The sequence below is a fragment of the Vombatus ursinus genome, unplaced genomic scaffold (genome assembly GCF_900497805.2).
Source record: "Vombatus ursinus unplaced genomic scaffold, bare-nosed wombat genome assembly UNPS02010320.1, whole genome shotgun sequence".
NCBI lineage: Eukaryota > Metazoa > Chordata > Mammalia > Diprotodontia > Vombatidae > Vombatus > Vombatus ursinus.
Window position 1 is genome coordinate 7,855,953 of NW_020950098.1, and position 18,798 is coordinate 7,874,750.

An 18,798-nucleotide genomic window follows, 5' to 3' on the forward strand; every position below is an offset into this window, starting at 1 on the left:
GCAGATTTAAGTGATCTTTTTTTTTTTCAATGTTGCAATAATCGGTCAAACAGAACATCTTAATTCTCTTCTGAGTGGGTTTTATTATTGGGATACTTGAGCATTATTTGGGCATGAAAAATAGATTGCCTATTTGTTATTGGTAAGGTTAAATTTGGAGGTCTTTGCTTTAGATTGTGTTGGTTTTGTCCATTAAGACTCTTCCTATTCTTTTCTGCAGATTGCTCTTAAGAATAAGAGATAAGAATACTATGAAATGAGATGATGAAAAGTTGGGAAAATATTTCACCCTTATGAAAGATTTGTTTACTTTTGCATTTTGGTCAAATGCAGAAGATATTGGAAATTTAGGTTGAAAGTTGCTGATAAAATTGAGGTTGGCTATTTTTTTTTTGAGTGATTTTTATAACATACTGGGGTAGAGGATTGGCCTTAGAGTTAGGAAGAGCTAGGTTCAAATCCTGCTTCTGACACGTAAAGACTATGTAGCCATGGGAAACAAGTCACTTCCACTGTCAGTGCCCCTAGGCAACCTCTAAGACCACAAATCATAGACTATGGTGCTCAGAAACTCTAAGGAACATACATAGTATTTCTTATACTCCTGAAATTACAGTTTTATCCAGAAAAATGACCCATTAGTGCTTTAAATACCATCAAAATTAAAAGCAAATTTGGAGTTTAGGCTATTTTACTCATGGGGTAAAACACTCCTCTCTAAATAGAGTATTTTACTTGAGGGACTAAAATAGAAATGGCTTTGGGAGCCTGGCTCCCGCTGGAGAAAGGTAGCATCACATAGGGGACAGAACCTTGGACGTAGATTCAGATGATTCAGATTTGAGATTCTGGCCCTGTTAATTGTTAACTGCATCTCTTTAAGCCAGTCACTTACTATCCCTAAACCTCATCTATAAAATCGGGAATGATAATATACCTGCTAATGATTGCAAAGGGTTAATGCCAGGATAGTGTTGTATAAACTCTAATGCTATGTAAAAGTGAGTTATTGCTGCTCTTAATTCCAATTTGCCCATATTTGATGATGACTTAAAATGTTTCTTATGGAAACTTGCTTTTCCTTACTTTTCCTGAGCTCATTGCTATGTGCACATAGGTATGTAATACAGTTGGCAAATAATAAATAATGATATAGTAACAAGAAAGCCTATCAGTAATGCAATGCTTCAAGAATCTGTGATTTTTTCTTTTATAGTTAAATTTTATTTTTTCAATGAACATTTATTTTCTCTTTTCTCTCCCTCCTCCACTCCTCTAATGGAGAAAACAAAGACAAATATGCAAATGCCAAAAAAATGAAGCAAATATGCTTAACACACAAAATATATTCTCTTCCTGGGCATATCCAAAAATGTTCTACATAGTTAATTCATTACTTCTCTGTCAGGGGGTAGATAGTATGCTTCATCATTAGTCTTAATCATGGTTGGTCATTGCATTGATCAGATATCAATTCAAGAGCAGATCTTAAATCTTTCAAAGGTTTTTTTTTTTAAACAGTGCTATTATTTTATAATTTGTTTTCATGGTACTGCTTACTTTGGTTTGCATCTGTTCACATATATCTCCCCAAATGTCTCTGAAACTATCCTCTTTATTATTTCTTATGGCACACAGAAATCCATGTCCTGTAATTTATTTAACTATTTTCTTGTGATTTCTTAAATGTGTGCATTCCCTTCTATAGAATATAATCCTTATTATGTTCTGTATTATTGCACAGATGGTTTTTAAGAGCTGCTGTGGCCAGCCTGGTGATATACTTCTCTGACTTTAGCTGGCCTAGTTCTTAAATAGCTGATATACAATCTATCACTAGGCCCATATTTGAAGTCTTTCCAGTTGATGGGTCTGCTGTTACAACATTTGATGACTTGGGTTTACCTTCACATCACAATGAGGCATTGGTTATATCTTTAAGATTTTAGTAGAACTTTAAAAAGTTAAAAGTTTGAAATTGGGCTTTGAGAGAATGAAGCTATTTTAGTCATGCTTTAAGAGCTCCATGGAGCATTGCAGGCAATATGGTATAGAGTAAACAGACTGGATTGGACTTTAGAACACTTGGGTCCAAGTTCTAATTCTTTTATTTAAACATTGATGAGCCTCAGTTTCCTCATTTGTAAAATGGGAATAAGCAATATCTGTGTTGTGAAGACCAAAAGAAGATAACGATGTATATGAGAAGGGTTTGTAAACCCTAGAGGGTTATGTCAGTGGAAGACACTATAAATATTTTTAGGTTTGTACTTCAGATACTTATGGCAGCTAGGTGACTCTGGATAGAGTGGTGGACCTGGAATCAAGAAGACTCATCTTCATGAGTTCAAATATAGCCTTAGTCACTTATTAGCTGTGTGACCCTGTGCAAGTTACTTAACCCTGTTTGCCTCGGTTTCTTCATCTGTAAAATGAGCTGGAGAAGGAAATTGCCAACCACTCCAGTACCCTTGCCAAGAAAACTCCAAATGGGGTCACAGAGATCGGACATGCCTGAAATGACTCAATGGCAACACTTCAGATATTTATATTTTCTCGGGACGAAGACAAAAGACCGTTGGCCATGAGGTCCTTAAGCAAAAGGAACATCTGGAGGTAGACAACATTCTCAGGAGGGCTATTTCAAGGGGCAAATTATGGATGAAGGGGATCACATTCACTTTTTCTTGCTGCTGCCTTCAGTTTCCTCCTCTCCCAACTCTTCCAGCTATGAAAAACACATTGGTCTTTGGCCACATCTCCGGCTACAAATAGCATCCTTTGGTGACTCTGGAATCTATGGAATGTTCAATTTCATGTTGTATCTATTAGTCATTCAATAGCACTTCTGAATGCTTACTATGTGCAGGGTCCCAAATTAATGCTTATAATGAATCCCCCAAGAAGCAGTCATATTCCTCAAATTCACACTGCATATTTCCATTGGACTAGAATAAATTACCATATTTTATAAATTGTAACTTCCAAATAATGTGGATTCAAATACATGTAACCACTTTAGAGGATTCATTGGTCACAGTAATTGGGATTAGCTGTATAACAAATGCCATAAGAAGATAAAAAAGCATAAGTGTATGTTCTTGAAATGTGTAGAATTTAGTTGAGATCAGTATATCTATATGAAACTATTAAAGAACAATTACAAAGCCAAGGGCAGCTAGGTGGTACACTGGCTAAAGCATTGGCAACGGAGTCAGAAGGACCTGAGTTGAAATGCAGTCTCAGACACTTACTAGTTGTGTGACCTTGGGCAAGTCACTTAATGCTGCCCCCCCCCGAAAGAATGAACGATTACATAAACCATAGAAAAATACTGAAAATTTCTATAGTCCAAATTCCTTTCTAAAGATATCTTTATATAGGAAGGGATAAAGGAAGGGGAAGAGAATAAGCATTTGTTAAATGCTATACTATGTACCAGGCACTGTGCTAATCACTTTACAAATATCACAATAGCCCCGTGAGGTGGATGCTATCATGATCCCTATTTTACAGTTGAGAAGACCGAGGCAGATAGAAATAAGTTACTTGTCCAGGGTCACCCTGATTTTAAGTGTCTGAGGCTGGATTTGAACTGAGGTCTTTCTGCTTCCAGGGCCAGCGCCTAGAATCCACTGCACTACCTAGCTGTGCATATATAAAGCTAGTTACCATTTTGGTTAAAATGTAAGGCACATTTTGATTTGATAACTGGAAAAAAAATTTTGAACAAGGAGAAACTACATGCATAAATGAGAGATGCTTTTGATTTTTAACCAAAGCTAAGTAGGTAAACAGTGCTGATTACACTTCAGATGAAGATATGTTTATCAATTACCTATTGTGCATAATGAAAGATTCACTAATTCTATGCCATTATTGATGAGGAAGGGTCCCTTTTTCTTCAGGAATTATCTGGATGGGGGAAGAGAATTCTCCTCCCTCCCACCTTTTCATGCAGAAGCTGTAAAGAGTAGGGGGCCTCTGTTTGGACTCTATTGTCCCCTCTATTTATAATCAGGGAATGGGACCATGACATGAATTTAGCTGTCACTCCATCACATTTTGCCTACATTAAGGAACTAGCATGATATGTTCAATGCAGACAGCACAAGTAGTTTCATTCTGAAATGTGACTTTAAGAAATTCTGTAATTTTTTCAGGTCCACATTTCCCTTCCACATTTACTTGATCCTACAAATGAAACCAAGTGTCTGCTACTAAGGTTTGTCTTGATTTAATTTATACATGGACTTGAGATTTAATCTAGGGTAATGATTAACATAATAAAATCTTTCTGGTTAGAAAAGCTAATCAAGCAGAGGACCCAAGTGTGATTGTGACAACAGTGTTCTTTCAAAAAGTGTCTATCATCTTATTTCTCTTTCCCTTCGACCCCACAATTTTCTTTCAAAGGTCACTTCTCCCATGGTGTTCAATATAGATCTTAAAAATGTTGGCAGTGAAATTGATAGTGACAGACAATTTTCAAAATACCAAATGACTGCAATCAGTGTGTGTGTGTGTGTGTGTGTGTGTGTGTGTGTGTGCAGGTGTGTGTGAAAGCACATGTGTGTAATAGTACTGCATCCTGATGAACAGTGATGCTAGAAAATGAGTTAGGAACATTTGAGCATGTTAACAAATTAATAATTTTCTAATTTCTTTGCAGTTATAAGCATGTTTGAAATGAGCTCATGCCCACATCATTATGCCTTCCAAATCACTGATTTTTCCTGAGAGGGTTGTAATATTTCTTTCAAAAGAAGTTTAGGTACATTATTGTTTGATTAGACTTAGAAGTTTTTTTAAATATGTGCTGGTATGTTAGAAATATTTCTATTTTCACAGATTTTGTCAGCATGATAATAAAAAACCACTATGAACTAGAATGCCTTGACACAATAAAAATCCATATTTCCCTTCTGTGGCCTCTATCTATATCTATCTATCCATCCATCCAACCATCTATCCATCATCTATCTATCTATTTATCTTTCTATCTACCTATCATCTATTTATTTATTAACTTATCTATTTTTTTGTGTTTTGCTTTTAGCAAAGTATTATCCTATTATAATATGTTATGCTTCCCCTGAAGTCTACCCTGATACCCTATCATGATGTACAGGAAGTCTTTGGCTCTTGAAGACTTTACTGGTGCCTAGCATATAGTAGACACTTAATAAATGTTTATTGATTGATTGAAGTTCAGGCTCTGGTAGTTAGGAAGTCTTCCAGTGTGAGCACCATGATAAGGTGTATGTCTATTGTATAAAAACTCAATTAATGCCATTAAAAGAACTCTGCTCCATTCCTAAGTTGGTCACAGCCTGATGATTTTTTCAGTCACAGCAACCCTGGAAGACTGTCTACTAAACTCTGAAAGGTCTGTGATCTGTATTAGTGGAGGGATTATCTATTCCCTAGAAATCATGGCTTCATTAAATTAGAGGTATAAATTAGAGGTAGTATTTTTTAGTGGAAACAGGAAAAAAAAAGACAATGGTCCCTGTTAGCAATTGATTAAAATGAACATTTGGTCATAGTTTGTTTTACTGCACTGCTGAGATTCAATGTTTTTTACTTTAAAAAAAATGTATTTCTTTGCTAAGAATATCCAAAATAGCTCCCTCAAACAATCGCTAGGGAAGGGTTCTTTTGTAGTGGGTAGATCATAACATTTTTTAGAAAATAGGTTCAAAGAATATTAAAGTTGGAAGACCACCTAAACAAACCAGTCACCCAAAGTAAGAATCCTTCGGCAATACTGCAGGTGGCTGTTCATCCACCATGGGCTTTGACATTTCTAGCCATGGTGACATGGCATTTCTTTCTATGGCAGTCTATTCGATTTGTAGACAATCCTAATTAATTTGAAGTTCTTCCTTGCAGTGGACCCACATCTGCACCCTTTTCACTGACCTGTTCTGCCTTCAGATTCAATATAATACAAGTGTACTGGGATTGGAGTGAGAAAACCTGAGTTTAGGTCCATCTCTACCACTTGCTACCTGTGAAATCTTCCCCAATCCACTTAACCCTACTTGACCTTAGTGTCCTCATCTGCAAAATGAGAGGATTAGACTCTATGACCTCTGAGGTCCCTTCTACCTCTAAATTTATAGTCCTAAGTCCTCTCCTTCTATATGTCAACCTTGTAAATATATGAACAAAGCTATCATATCTCACCTTCGTCTTCATTTACCTAAGTTTCCCTTGTCTTTGAACTATTTCTTCAACTGTTCTAAATGTGATTTCCAGCACTTTTCCTAGTTGTGGGTGTACTTCCACGTTTTCACTCTCATTTATCATTGTCCCTCTTAAAATATGGCCCCCAAGTTGAGCGTGGTACTCTAGATTTGGCCTGACTAATATATAGTATGGGGGGGGGGTGACAATTTTTTTCCCTTTTATATGGATGTGTGTTCATGGAGCCTAAGACTGCACTGCATTCTTTTTTTTTATCATGATGAATGAGCCTAAGTTGATCCTGGGAGAAAATGTGTATATTTTCTGGACCAATATGGTTCCAGTGATATCATATGACTCTGAATAAAGAAATGTCTGAAGAATTAAATTGTGACAGGACAAAGGATTTGCTAGGTGTAAGAAAGCTGCCTTATGTTATTAATAATGGCATGTTCAACAAATGGAATTGAATATATCCTTTGGGAAGTGTATATTCAGAAAAGGAGGTGGGCTAGTCATATAATGAGAATGAGGTAATGCCAGATGGAGAGCCTGAATGATATAATGGTTCCCATGAAACATTAAAAGACCTAGAGGAAGATTTCTCTTATAATTTGTAGACTTTGTGAGAAGACATGAATAGGAATTGCAGAGGATGGCAACATGTGAATGGATCATGATCTGCACTGGTGGTTCTGAAGTATGTCACATTATTAAAACCTCAAATATTTTTCACATGAAATTCTATGGAGCCAACTTTTATCTAAAGTGTACTTCTATAATTATTTTTGAAAAAGGATCTAAATGCAGTATTTCATCTTTGTCTCTAATAAACTTTATTTCCCCCCTTCCCCAGCCCGTGGAGATCCTTTAAATGATGATCCTGTCATCAAATGCATTGATTACCCATCCAGCTTTGTGTCCTCTGCCAATTTGATAAATTCATCTTTGATCTCTTTATCCAAGTAATTGATAAAAATGTTAAATAGGACAAGACAAAGGTAAACTCCTACAGCCTACCTAGGGACCCATCTTCAGGCTTCTATCAATCCATCAATAAACACTCTTTGTACATAATTGTCCAGTCAACTATGAAATCACTTCACTTTTCTTCATTTTGTCCTCAAGGACAACAGAAGATACACTGTCAAGTTCCTTACTGAAATAAAGCTATTTTAGATCTGTAGTATACTCTTGACCTTTGCCACTATCACTGCCCAGTCTGATAATTCTATCAAAACAAGCAATAAGACAACAAGTAGATATAAATGGAACAGATTTTTCAGTACTTTTATATCATCCTAGTCTCATTATTGATGATAGTGGAAATGGCTTAGGATGGGGTTCTGAAGTTAGCTTTTGGTATTGCTGGTAATGACTGATTTCCATGACCAATATAATTGCAGGCTATTATGTGCAAAGGCCATTCTTGCACACCAGTGTCTTCCTAATCTATTCCACTTGGTAGTGGTCAGACCTAGACACATTGTTTAATCATAATGTAATTTCTAAACTAATTTGCCCAACTTTTTAATATTTATTTTTCATCTCTCATAAATGCCAAAATCCTAAATATAATTTTCATAGTATATTGCTGTTATTTTTGTGAGACACTTTATAAGGACTAGTACTTAAAAAGATAATATCCCTTTTTCAAAGTCTATTGTGAAAAGTCCAACCTCTCCAAATAGTGGATGTAATTCTTTATCAGGGATAGTGAAACAGTGACAAATATTGAACAGAGTTATAAGTTAAGGGCAAACTAAAGATTGGTCATAGGGAGAGGGTAACCATTGGTAAATTCATGAATTGTTTTTCTATTTTAGTATATATCTCCTTTGCCCCACTTTGAATAAGAACATGTACCTGACTTGACCTGGGGCTGTTAGTAAATCTGAAATAGTAAATTAGTAAGTTAGTAAATAAGTAATTAGTAAATTGAAATTTGCATACATTTCCACAGATGGGGGTGAATTTCACAACATTCAGCCAGACTCAGCAAGTAGTTTTATGTACTACCAATCTGGTCAATACAGAAGACCTTCCATAAATAAACAATTAGTTTTAAGAACAGAAAAGAAAAAAAGAAGTATTTTAGCCATTCATTCAACAAAATTATCAGGAATCTAATTTGTACAAAACACTTCCCTAACTTCTGTAGGCAATAAAATTAAATAGATATTTCTGTCCTCAAGAAGCTTGGAATTTATTTGAGTAGATAAAACATATACAACTGAAATAGCTTGAGAACAAAAGCAAGTATGTGATAAAGTGTTATAAAGTATAAATTCTGTGCTTAAGGAAGACAAGGTAAGAGTGCTCAGTGGAGAAGATGGAATAAAAGACAGAGGTGGGTAGATCAGATGAAGAAGGACATTCCAAGAAATACAAGAAACAGTAATAGCATAAGTAAAGACATGGATCAGAGAGTAATATGGATGTGGATGATGTCAAGGAGACAGGCCTGATGGGAGAAATAAGGCTGGGATATAACACAGGATGAAGTTGAATATGCAGGCTGGGTTTGGGAGAGAAGCAGTGTATATAATTAAAAGAATTTGAATGCTAGCTCAAGACCAAGGTTTCTGGCATAGAAAGGTACAAAGAAAATAGTAAATTATTGGTAATTGTATGTAAGATTTCTGGCAATTAAAAATCCAGCATATTCTCTCCTTCATAATATCAGAGAGCATGGTTTACAATCTATATTGCTATGCCTATCAATTAGAGGTAGTTAAAAAACAAGTAACTCCCACAACCCCCAATACATAATAAAACCCAGAATCTTTTACGCCTAATGTTTATAGAGCGTTTTTTTTTTATTTTAAGTTTTGGATTAGACCAGAAATGTCACTACTACTAACTATAACTACCACTAGTATTACTATTACTAACTGCTAAGGTCTATTAGTATCTCGTAATTACTAACACTACTAACTACTACTAATTACCAATTACTTGTAATTATTAACTACTGCTAATTACCAACTACTACTAACTATGACTTATTAAGTACTACTAACTACTATTAGTACTATTACTACAACTATCAGTATTACCATCCTTCCCTCTACTACTGTTGTTTATAGCTGACATTTATGTAGCAACTTAAGGTTTCCAAAGCACTTTTTGTTGTTTGGCTTGTTTAGACACCAGTTCTTAATAGTGACTGCTATAATTTCTTGCATAAGAAAATGTAATGGGGAAAATAGTGTTTATGAACAATCACCCTAGTAACTATATGCAATATGAAATGCATATGATAGAATGTACAGACCGTAGGAAGACCACTAAATAGGCAGTTATAGTAATCTTTCTTGTAGTTAACTTTATTTACCTCTGTTGGATTTTTTTTTAGCCATACCTGTGATTTTATTGGTCTGAGGAAACATCCTTTACCGATGCATATCAATAACTGCTCTGGCATTTACATTCTTAGAGAACTACCCGGGCCTCTGAGAATGACTTGCCCATGATATACAACCAGTATGTGTTAGAGAAAGAGTTTGAACTCAGGTTTTTCTGTCTTTGAGGTCAGCTCTGCACCCACTATACCCCTCACCCCAAGTTTAATGAATTAATTCTCTGAGACTCCCCAAATAAGCATAATCTGTCTCATTTATCTAGGCCTGGCAAACTAGGATTTAAATTTTTTTTTTCTCTTTCCATTTTTTTAAGGGTCAACATTGTGAAAGTGGCTATTTAAGAAGAGTAGCATCTCAGGTCCTAGCATCTCAAAGGTGCTTGGAAAATAGCTCCTTCTTGGAAAATTACCAACACTTACACATAGGATTTCTGTGGTTAAAAAAAGTCCACCAAGTTCTCCTCTTTCTACCAGCAGAGGGCATGTTTCACAGCCCTGTCTCTTTATGCCCATCGACTAAAGGTAAGAAAAAAAAGGGTCTGAATGTTTTATGTCCTGCATGCCCAAAGGCTTTAAAAAGTTATTATTGTTGTGTTGATAATGATGATGATGTTATTTAATAAGCACATAATCTTCAGCTTGGAAGGAAACAATCAAAATTGGTCCATCTTCTTGTCTTTATGGAGGACCTAGGACTATAAACCATCACAGATAGATTAGAAACTTAGTTTGAATAAGAGATATATTTTAAAATTTCTCTTGGAGTCTGTTTATAATAGAGGAAGATGAAATAAATGTACTTTATTGATATTGGAAGTTTTGTGAGTTAGAAAATCAATAAGCTAAGATAAATTCATCAAAGGAAGGAATGAATGAATTAATTTAAGAAGTATTAATGTTATATACTTGGAACTATGGTAGGTGCTACAGATACAAATATAAAAGTAAGACAGTCCCTGCCTTAAAGAACCTTGCATTCAAATAGGAGAAGCTAACAACACAAATAAGATTAATAGCCAAAGATGAGAGCTTTGGTCTGGGTTAGGGGAGGGATGGTGTCACAGGAATTGGTGAGTGGTGGTGAAGGGCAATCCATAGTCATGTCCTTTCTAGTAGAAATGGTAATATTGATTCGCCATTGTTTCTAGGGCAAGGGCTAGAAAGGGCAAGGGGAGAGAGGCATGCATGTGTTTTCAGGGCAAATGGCAAGATGTCCCAAGTGGATGGATCTGAAGAATGGTTTGGGGTTGGCTAGATATTGATTGGTTGGTTAGTTTTGTTGTCCTTCATTCTGGAAGGGAACCAAATTGATATCATGGTGTTAGAGTCAAATTACAGTGTGTCCGACTGTGGCAGATTAGCATATTAGGAGCTTGGAATGCTTTACCACAGGTCGGACACAAATAGTCCATGTGAACATTTGCACATCTCATGTTTCTTTTGAGCTACTGCAATTCCACTTTGCTCATAGAGCACTGCACCTTCTTTGATGCAGGCACACCATGATGGGTGGTCTTGTGCCAGTGTTTCCCATGTCATGCAATCAATTCCAAAATTTTTCAGAGAACTTAAGGGTGTTTTTGTATCACTTATTTTGTGAGCACCTTCCTTGAATAAATTCTCCGTAAAATAGTCTTTTAGGCAAGCCTATGTTTGGCATTGGAACAACATGGCCAGCCCATTGGACATTGGTCCCAGCACCCCAAAATCGCGATGTGCAGATCCTGCCCAATTGAATTTGACCCAAGCCTTCTTTCAGTCAAAGATAAGGTTTACTAAAGATGTGCCATATTGACCAGACTCTTAAGGAATCTGAACATTTGTGGTGCTCATATTGACAAGCTGGCTAGATTGAAGCTGAGCCATTGGCCAGATTTTAAAAAGCTGAGCACCTTCATGGAGGCAAAATGGATCTTCTATACAGAAAGACTGTGGGAGGGATCTAGGAGTGGCCAAGTAGTCTGAGATGACTGGAGGAGGGGTCTGGGAGGAGGGGTTTAGGGAGGATCTTGATGGGACTGACTGGGTGGTGGGAAGCCAGGGACAGGGACAGGGACCAAGAGAATGGGGTCTAAATAGGATCAAGGGTGGGAAGTAGTTGCAGGTCATCCAGAGACAACAGACAATGGAGGGCTGAGCTAGGTTAAGGGTAACAGAGAATTGGGAGATTGGGCATAGGTGATAATGAAAGGCCAGTTGAGGGGATTCTGGCCTCAGGGCCAGAGAGGTGATCAAGTTAGGAAATTCAAGGAAAGTTCTGGGCGGGTGTGTGTGTGTATGTGTGTGTGTGTATGTGTGTGTGTGTGTGTGTGTGTGTGTGTGTGTGTGTGTTTCCAGAGCCCATACTCCATCATTTGAATGCTTGGTAATTCAGCTCTGGAAAGGACTCCAGTGTCAGGTACCTTATACTGCCAGGTGATCTTCAGAATTTTCCTAAGACAATTCAAATGGAAACGATTCAGGTTTCTGGCATGGCACTGGTCAACCGTCCAGGTTTCACAGCATACAACAATGAGGTCAGCACAATGGCTCTGTAGACCTTCAGTTTGGTAGGCAGTCTAATACCTTTTCCCTCCCACACTTTCCTTCAGAGCCTCCCAAACACTGAGCTAGGTTAGATGTAAGGTTAGCTGTGGTTGTACTCATTTACTAATCAGGTCATTGCAGCCCCAGGGTAGATCTTTGCAGAAGATCCTTCTGTGAACATCCAAAATATTCCTTTAAATGATGAACTTCCCAATGCAATTAAAATGAGCTTTATTTTACAAAAATCATTAGATTTTTTAAAAAAGTCAATCAACAGCTATCTACCAAGCATTCATTACAGTGAGGCACCACTCTAAGCTTTGGGGACCCAAAAAGGTAAAAAACAAAACAAAAAAAATCCCCAAATGCCACCTATCCCTGCTTCAAGGAATTCACATTACAATGGGGAACACAACATTTAGATATGCATACAAAATATCTACCTTGTAAATGGAAGACAATCTTAGAAGAAAAGGACTAGCAGTAGGGTGTAGATAACATTTGTAAAGTGCCGTAAGTTTTGGCAAAGCATTTTTATACAAATTTTCTTATTTGATCCTCATGTAGGTAAAGTAGTTGCTATTATTATCCCCATTCTAAGACTGAGAGAAGTTAAGTGACTTGTCCAGGGCCACACAGCTAGTAAGTGTTTGAAGTAGAATTTGAAACTAGCTTGCATTAGATTTCAAGAAAATATTGCAGAAAGGAAGGCATACCTCTCTTTAAGACTGCTTGGGAAAGAAGGGAAAAGCAAAGAACAAATGGAGAAAACAGGAATTTAAAAATTACCAACAGGACAGCCAGTAAACCTGAGAATAATGGGGTGGGGCACTTAAATTTCTGAGCCTTGATTTCCTCATCTGTAAAATGGGAATAATTATATTACCTCACAGAGTTGTCAAAATACTTCACAGACCTTTAAGTGTTCCATAAATATGTCATTATTACTTTCATTATCAAGTAACATTTATAATGAGTTGATATTGTCTCTATGGGAGAATGTTTTCTGAATTTCAAATAACCTACAAACAAATTAAGTTTTGGAACACAACCCATTTCCAAGTTGAAGATCTCCTATAGTTGCCATGTACCAAAAAGCTAGCATGTGAGATGTATGGTGCTTTAGTTTCTGTCTACATCAGGTTGTTAGCCCTGGGGTTTTAAAATCTGTCAAGGCACATTGACTCTTAAACTCTATTAAAAAGATGAAGTCTTGAGCCTGGAGTTGGTTCTTCAACACAGGCTTTCCTGATTTTAAGACCAACTCTCTACATACCACATCATGATGCTTCTCCTATCTTCATTCATTGAAATATTTATTAAATACCTACTATGTGCTAAGCACTGGGTTAAACTCTGGGGATGCAAAGAAAAGCAAAAGACAGTCCCAGCTCTCCAGGAGCTGATGTTCTATTGAAAGAGACAACATTATTGTAATGCACAAGCAAGCTATGTATGGGATTAATTAGAGGCAGCAATTATACAGGCGTCTGGTAGTGTTTGGAAAAAACACTGAACATAGAGCCAGGAACATCTGAGTTCAAATCCATCCTGAGATACTTACTAGCTGGGCAAGTCATTTAACTTCTGTTTGCCTTAGTTTCTTCAACTAGAAAATGAAGATAACAATACCTCACAGAGTTGTTGTAAGGATCAAATAAGACAATATCTGTAAAAATCACTTAACACGATGCTTGGCATATAGTAGGTACTTAATGAATGCTTGTTCCCTTCACTTCTTTTTCCTTCCCACTGAATTGGAGATAAACAATAGAGGGAAGGCACTAGCGATAAGGGGAAGAGAAAAAGCTTCTCTCAGAGCATGGGATTTTAGCTAGGATTTGAAGGAAGTCAGGGAAGGTGGGAGGCAGAGATGAAGGAGAGTATTTATTCTAGGCATGGGGGACAGCCAGTGAAAATGCCTAGAGTCTGGAGGAGTGTTTAGTGCAAGGTACAGCAGGGAGGCCAGCGTCATTTGGATTACAATGAATGTAGGAGAGAGTAAAGACGAAGACAGGAAAGATAGGAGAGGGTCAGGTTGTGAAGAGATGTGAATGCCAGACAGAGGATTTGGGGTTTAGTTCTGGAGACGATTGATAGTGAGCCACTGAAGTTTATAGAGTAGGGGAGAGACAAGGTTAGCTCTGCACTTCAGGAAGATTTGTCAGTTGAGTGGTGGATGGACTGGAGTGGGGAGAGACTAGAGGCAGGGAAAGTAACCAAGAACTCCATGTAAGATAACTACCAACATTAATGGATTGCAGTCATTGCTTTACAACCCAACAACTCAGAGTGCTTGGGGGAATTGCCAATTACAGTGATTTGTCCACAAGTACACATTTACTAGACTTGAACCCAAGTATTCCTGACTCTGAGGCTGGCTCTCTATGCATTATGCTTGCTCTAGAGAATAGTCTTCCTGAAATTTTATAGACAGAGAAAACCTTTCAGGGATGGCTTCATGGCAGAGCTAGGTCTTAAGGTGGACCCAGAAGGATGGGTAGAAAATGGGTAGGAAGAAAGAAAATGGGATCAAAAGATTTACAGCTAGAAGGCACCTTGGAAATTATTTTAGTCCAACTCCCTTATTTTGCATACGTGATTCATTCAATTCAATTTGGAAAACATTTAATTAAGTGCCTTTTATGAGCATACCTTACTAGGCACTCAGGATTCCCATAAGGAGCTTAGTTCTACTGGGATGCTCCCCTTTCTTCTTTCCACCTCCTGGCTTCCAGGCATCCTTCAGTCCCAGCTAAAAATCTCACCTTCCTCAAGAAGCCTTTCCCAATCCCTCTTAATTATCATGCCTTCCCCAGATCCTTATTTCCTACTTATCCTATATATAGCTTGTTTGTATATAGTTCTTTGCATGTTATCTCCCCTATTAGATTGTGAACTTCTCAAAGTCAGTCACTGTCTTTTGCCTTTCTTTGTATCCCCAGAATTTAGCACAGTGTCTGGTATATAGTGGGTGCTTAATAAACACTTATTGACTTACTGACTAACGTCATTACTTATTCACATAAGCAAATTCAAAGGAACGTTGTGGGAGGAAGCATTGTGCGACACCAGATGCTCAGAAAAATGAAATGATTTGCCGAAGGTCATACAGATAGCAAATAATAGAACAGGTCTTTGAACCTAGGCTCTATGATGATAAACACAATGCTCTTTCCACTATGTTATCCTCTAAGATAGGTGGGACCATATGAGCCAAAACATAGGGAAGAGAAAATTAAGGCTTATTAATGTCAGTTCATAATTTAGATTAGCTGGAGTAGAAGAATGCTATATGGAAAGAGTGGGAGATAACATTGGAAAGACAGGTTGTGTGGCCAAAGGAACCCACTGGATTGGTTAATGGACAGTTGAAATGTGACAGTGAAGGAAATGCAACCCCACATTTAATACCTCCATCCCAAGATGGCTGAGTGGCTCAGAGGCAGAATTTTGTGGAGCTGAATTTTTGATGAGTCATCTGGTATGGTAATTGAATAACAATTGCATTTTGGTTCTCTTTTGATTCTGTTGCAGTTAAAACCACCTCTGAATAACATACTTCCTACATAAATTATGGAGTAGTAAATTTGTATAGAGAAACAACAGATGTGTGAGGTCTCTTCTCCTGTCTCAGTCAGTAGCGATTCTCCCTCTGAGATGGAAAATATATATATAAGCAGGGAAAACAAATTGGAGAATTATAGTCACTACTATTCATATATTGTACTCAAAATATGTCCACTTCCTAGTAATTTCAACATACAGACTCATGGATTGCATCTCCATTCAGTTCTTTTTTTTTTTTTTGGAGAATTTAATATATGCAGAGAGTACTGTTCAGAAACTGAGGGAAGATATAGTTGAGGTAAAACTGCTCCTGTTTTCTGCCCAACTTAAGGGAGATGGAGGAGACAGATAGAGAAAGTCAGAAGGAAGTGGAATTGGTGGATTTGCAGAGAGGAGGCATCAAGACCTGCTATGGAACCTTTTTTTTTTTTTTTTAATCTTCCAGCTAATACAGGAACCATTGAATCTTAGAATTGGAAGGAACTAGAGGGAACTAGAGGAAGGAACTAGAAAGGATATCTCAAAAATTTCTAGATTTTTCATTTTACAAATGAGAAAATTAAGACTCAGGAAGATGAGGTGAGTTGCCCAAAGTTAGACAAATTACTAGCAAAAGTAGCTGATGAGATTGGAAATAACGTTCTGATTTCTTAATCTGTAGTCCATTTTGTTCCTACTATGACATACTACCCCTTGTCATTCTTATGTGCTTTGTACTTACCTCCTCCATTTGTACTTAAAATTACATAGTAAGTAATGAGCATTTATGTAGCCCTTTAACGTTTGCAAAATGCTTTACAGATGTTATCTTGTTTGATCCTCACAAAAACTCTGGGAGGTAGGTGCTATTGTTATTCTCATTTTACAGATGAGGAAATCGAGGCAGATAAGCGACTTGCCCAGGGTTACATAGCTAGTAAGTATCTAAGACTAGATTTGAACTCAAGCTTTTAGACTTCAAATCCAATGTTATCCACTCTACCATCTAGCTGCTAGTATTACTAATAAATGCTAGCCATTATTAGTATTTGATATATGTTTGTTGAATTGAATTGCAGCATTACTAGAGAAATCCAAATTTATTAAGTTCTTTCCTAAGGGCTGTCAAGAGATTGGTAGGGAAGAGAGTGACTGAGAAATAATGATATTAACCCTAATGGTTTTATTTTGGTTTGGTTGCTGCTATCAAGGCACTTCAAATCTAGAAGCTTGGAAGACCATCAGATAATATAAGATTATAGGATATGACAGGACAGCATATAACTGTGCGACAAATTGCATGCTGAATGATATTGGAGTTCATTTGAGACCAGGATGACCTAGAGCAGTCAAGGGGGTCTTCTTGGAGGAGGTGGCACTTGAGCTGGACTTCAAAGGTATGTTTAACAAGTTTTGAGAAAGTGTATAGGAAAGTGGAGAGGTCGTTCTTGATAAGGAGAAGCATGAGCACAAGCAGAGGGGCAGGAGTGACCACAGCAAGGTCTATGGGTCAGAATTGCCTGACCAGAAGGAGTGACAGTGGGAAGTCAGGTAGGACAGAGCACAGGACCCGAATACCAAGACTCTTGGAAACTAGGCAGAGGAGTGGCCTTAATTCAGTAGAGATTTTGGCTCTTACTATAAACTTTTTAAAGTTAGGGACTACATATTTTTTCCTGTATAGGCAGGTAGGTGGCATAGTAAATAGAGTGTTGAGCTGGAATCAGGAAGACCTGAGTTCAAATCTAGTCTCAGGTACTTCCTAGCTATGTGATCTCAGGCAAGTCATAACCTCTGATGCCTCAGGTTCCTCTTCTGCAAAATAGGAATAATAATAAGTCCTACTCCCAGGTTTTTTTGTGAGGATCAAATGAGATGATATTTGTAAAACACTTAGCACAGTGCCCAGCACATAGTAAGTACTATATAAATGTTAATTTTCTTCTCCTTGTTCTTCTTGTTCTCCTCCCCTTTCTCCTCCTCTTCCTCCTTCTTCTTCATCTCTTCTCCTCTTTCTCCTTTCTTTGACCTCATCCTCCTGCTCCTCCCCCCTTTCCTTCTCCTTCTCCTTCACCTCCTTTTCCTCATTTTCTTCCTCCCCCTTCCCATATTCCTTTTCCTCCCCCTCCTTCTCTTCCTCTACCCTTTCCTTCTCCTCCATTTTCCCTTTTTTCCTCTCCCTTCCCCACTTTCCTCTTCTTCTCCATCTCCCTCCTTCCTCCTTCTCCTCTTCTTTCTTCACTTTCTAATATACGACCTTGGAAAAATCCTTTCAGTAACCCATGTTTCAGTTTCCTTACCTGGAAAAAAAAAGTCTGGCCTAGATGATCTCTAAGGTCCCTGCTGTTCCTACTTAGTTGTTATGGGGATAATCACAGTCAAGTGTTTTGAAAGGTAAATGCACCGTATAAATGAAGGCTATTACACATGCCTGATTACAGCTGGGCAAATGTATGCTGAAGTTGTTACTAGAGTTGGAGAGAATGGCCTTAAAACTTGTTATGTCAAAGGAGTTTGAACAGGCTTTCAAAGAGGGGTATGGGTTGGTTGGGAGGCATATCCGATAGATCTCCTGGCTAAACTTACAGACGATATTATATACATCTTTCTACTTGTATTCAGGACCTATGGGAGTGTGTATGGCACAGGGCATTCTTATTTAAAATAAAATTTCTCAAATTATAATGAAATGGTATCTAAGACCTATGTAACTAGTTAGTTCAGTAACTGGGCCCTTGTATTTTCAGAGAGCAGGTCGGCATTTGGCTGCTCCACTGGGAAAAAATCTACAACTTCATGGCTGAGAGATTCGGCAGAAACAGAAATGTCACTCATACCTTCCATGGTTTTAGTGTACAAGCAGAACTAGTTGTTGAATAGTGTGTGTGTGTGTATGTGTGTGTGTGTGTGTGTTTTCTGCAAAGACTTGAGCAGCCAAATATTGTAAAATTCCTTTCAATTTTGAAACTGTGTGAGTCTATATGTTGTCTCATTGTGTTGGTTGAAATGTTGAGACCATAACAAACTGATGTCTTGAATGACAGTTGTTGGCAATAGCTATCTATCTATCCATCCATCCATCCATCCATCCATCCATCCATCCATCCATCCAATCTATCTATCTATCTATCTATCTATCTATCTATCTATCTATCTATCTATCTATC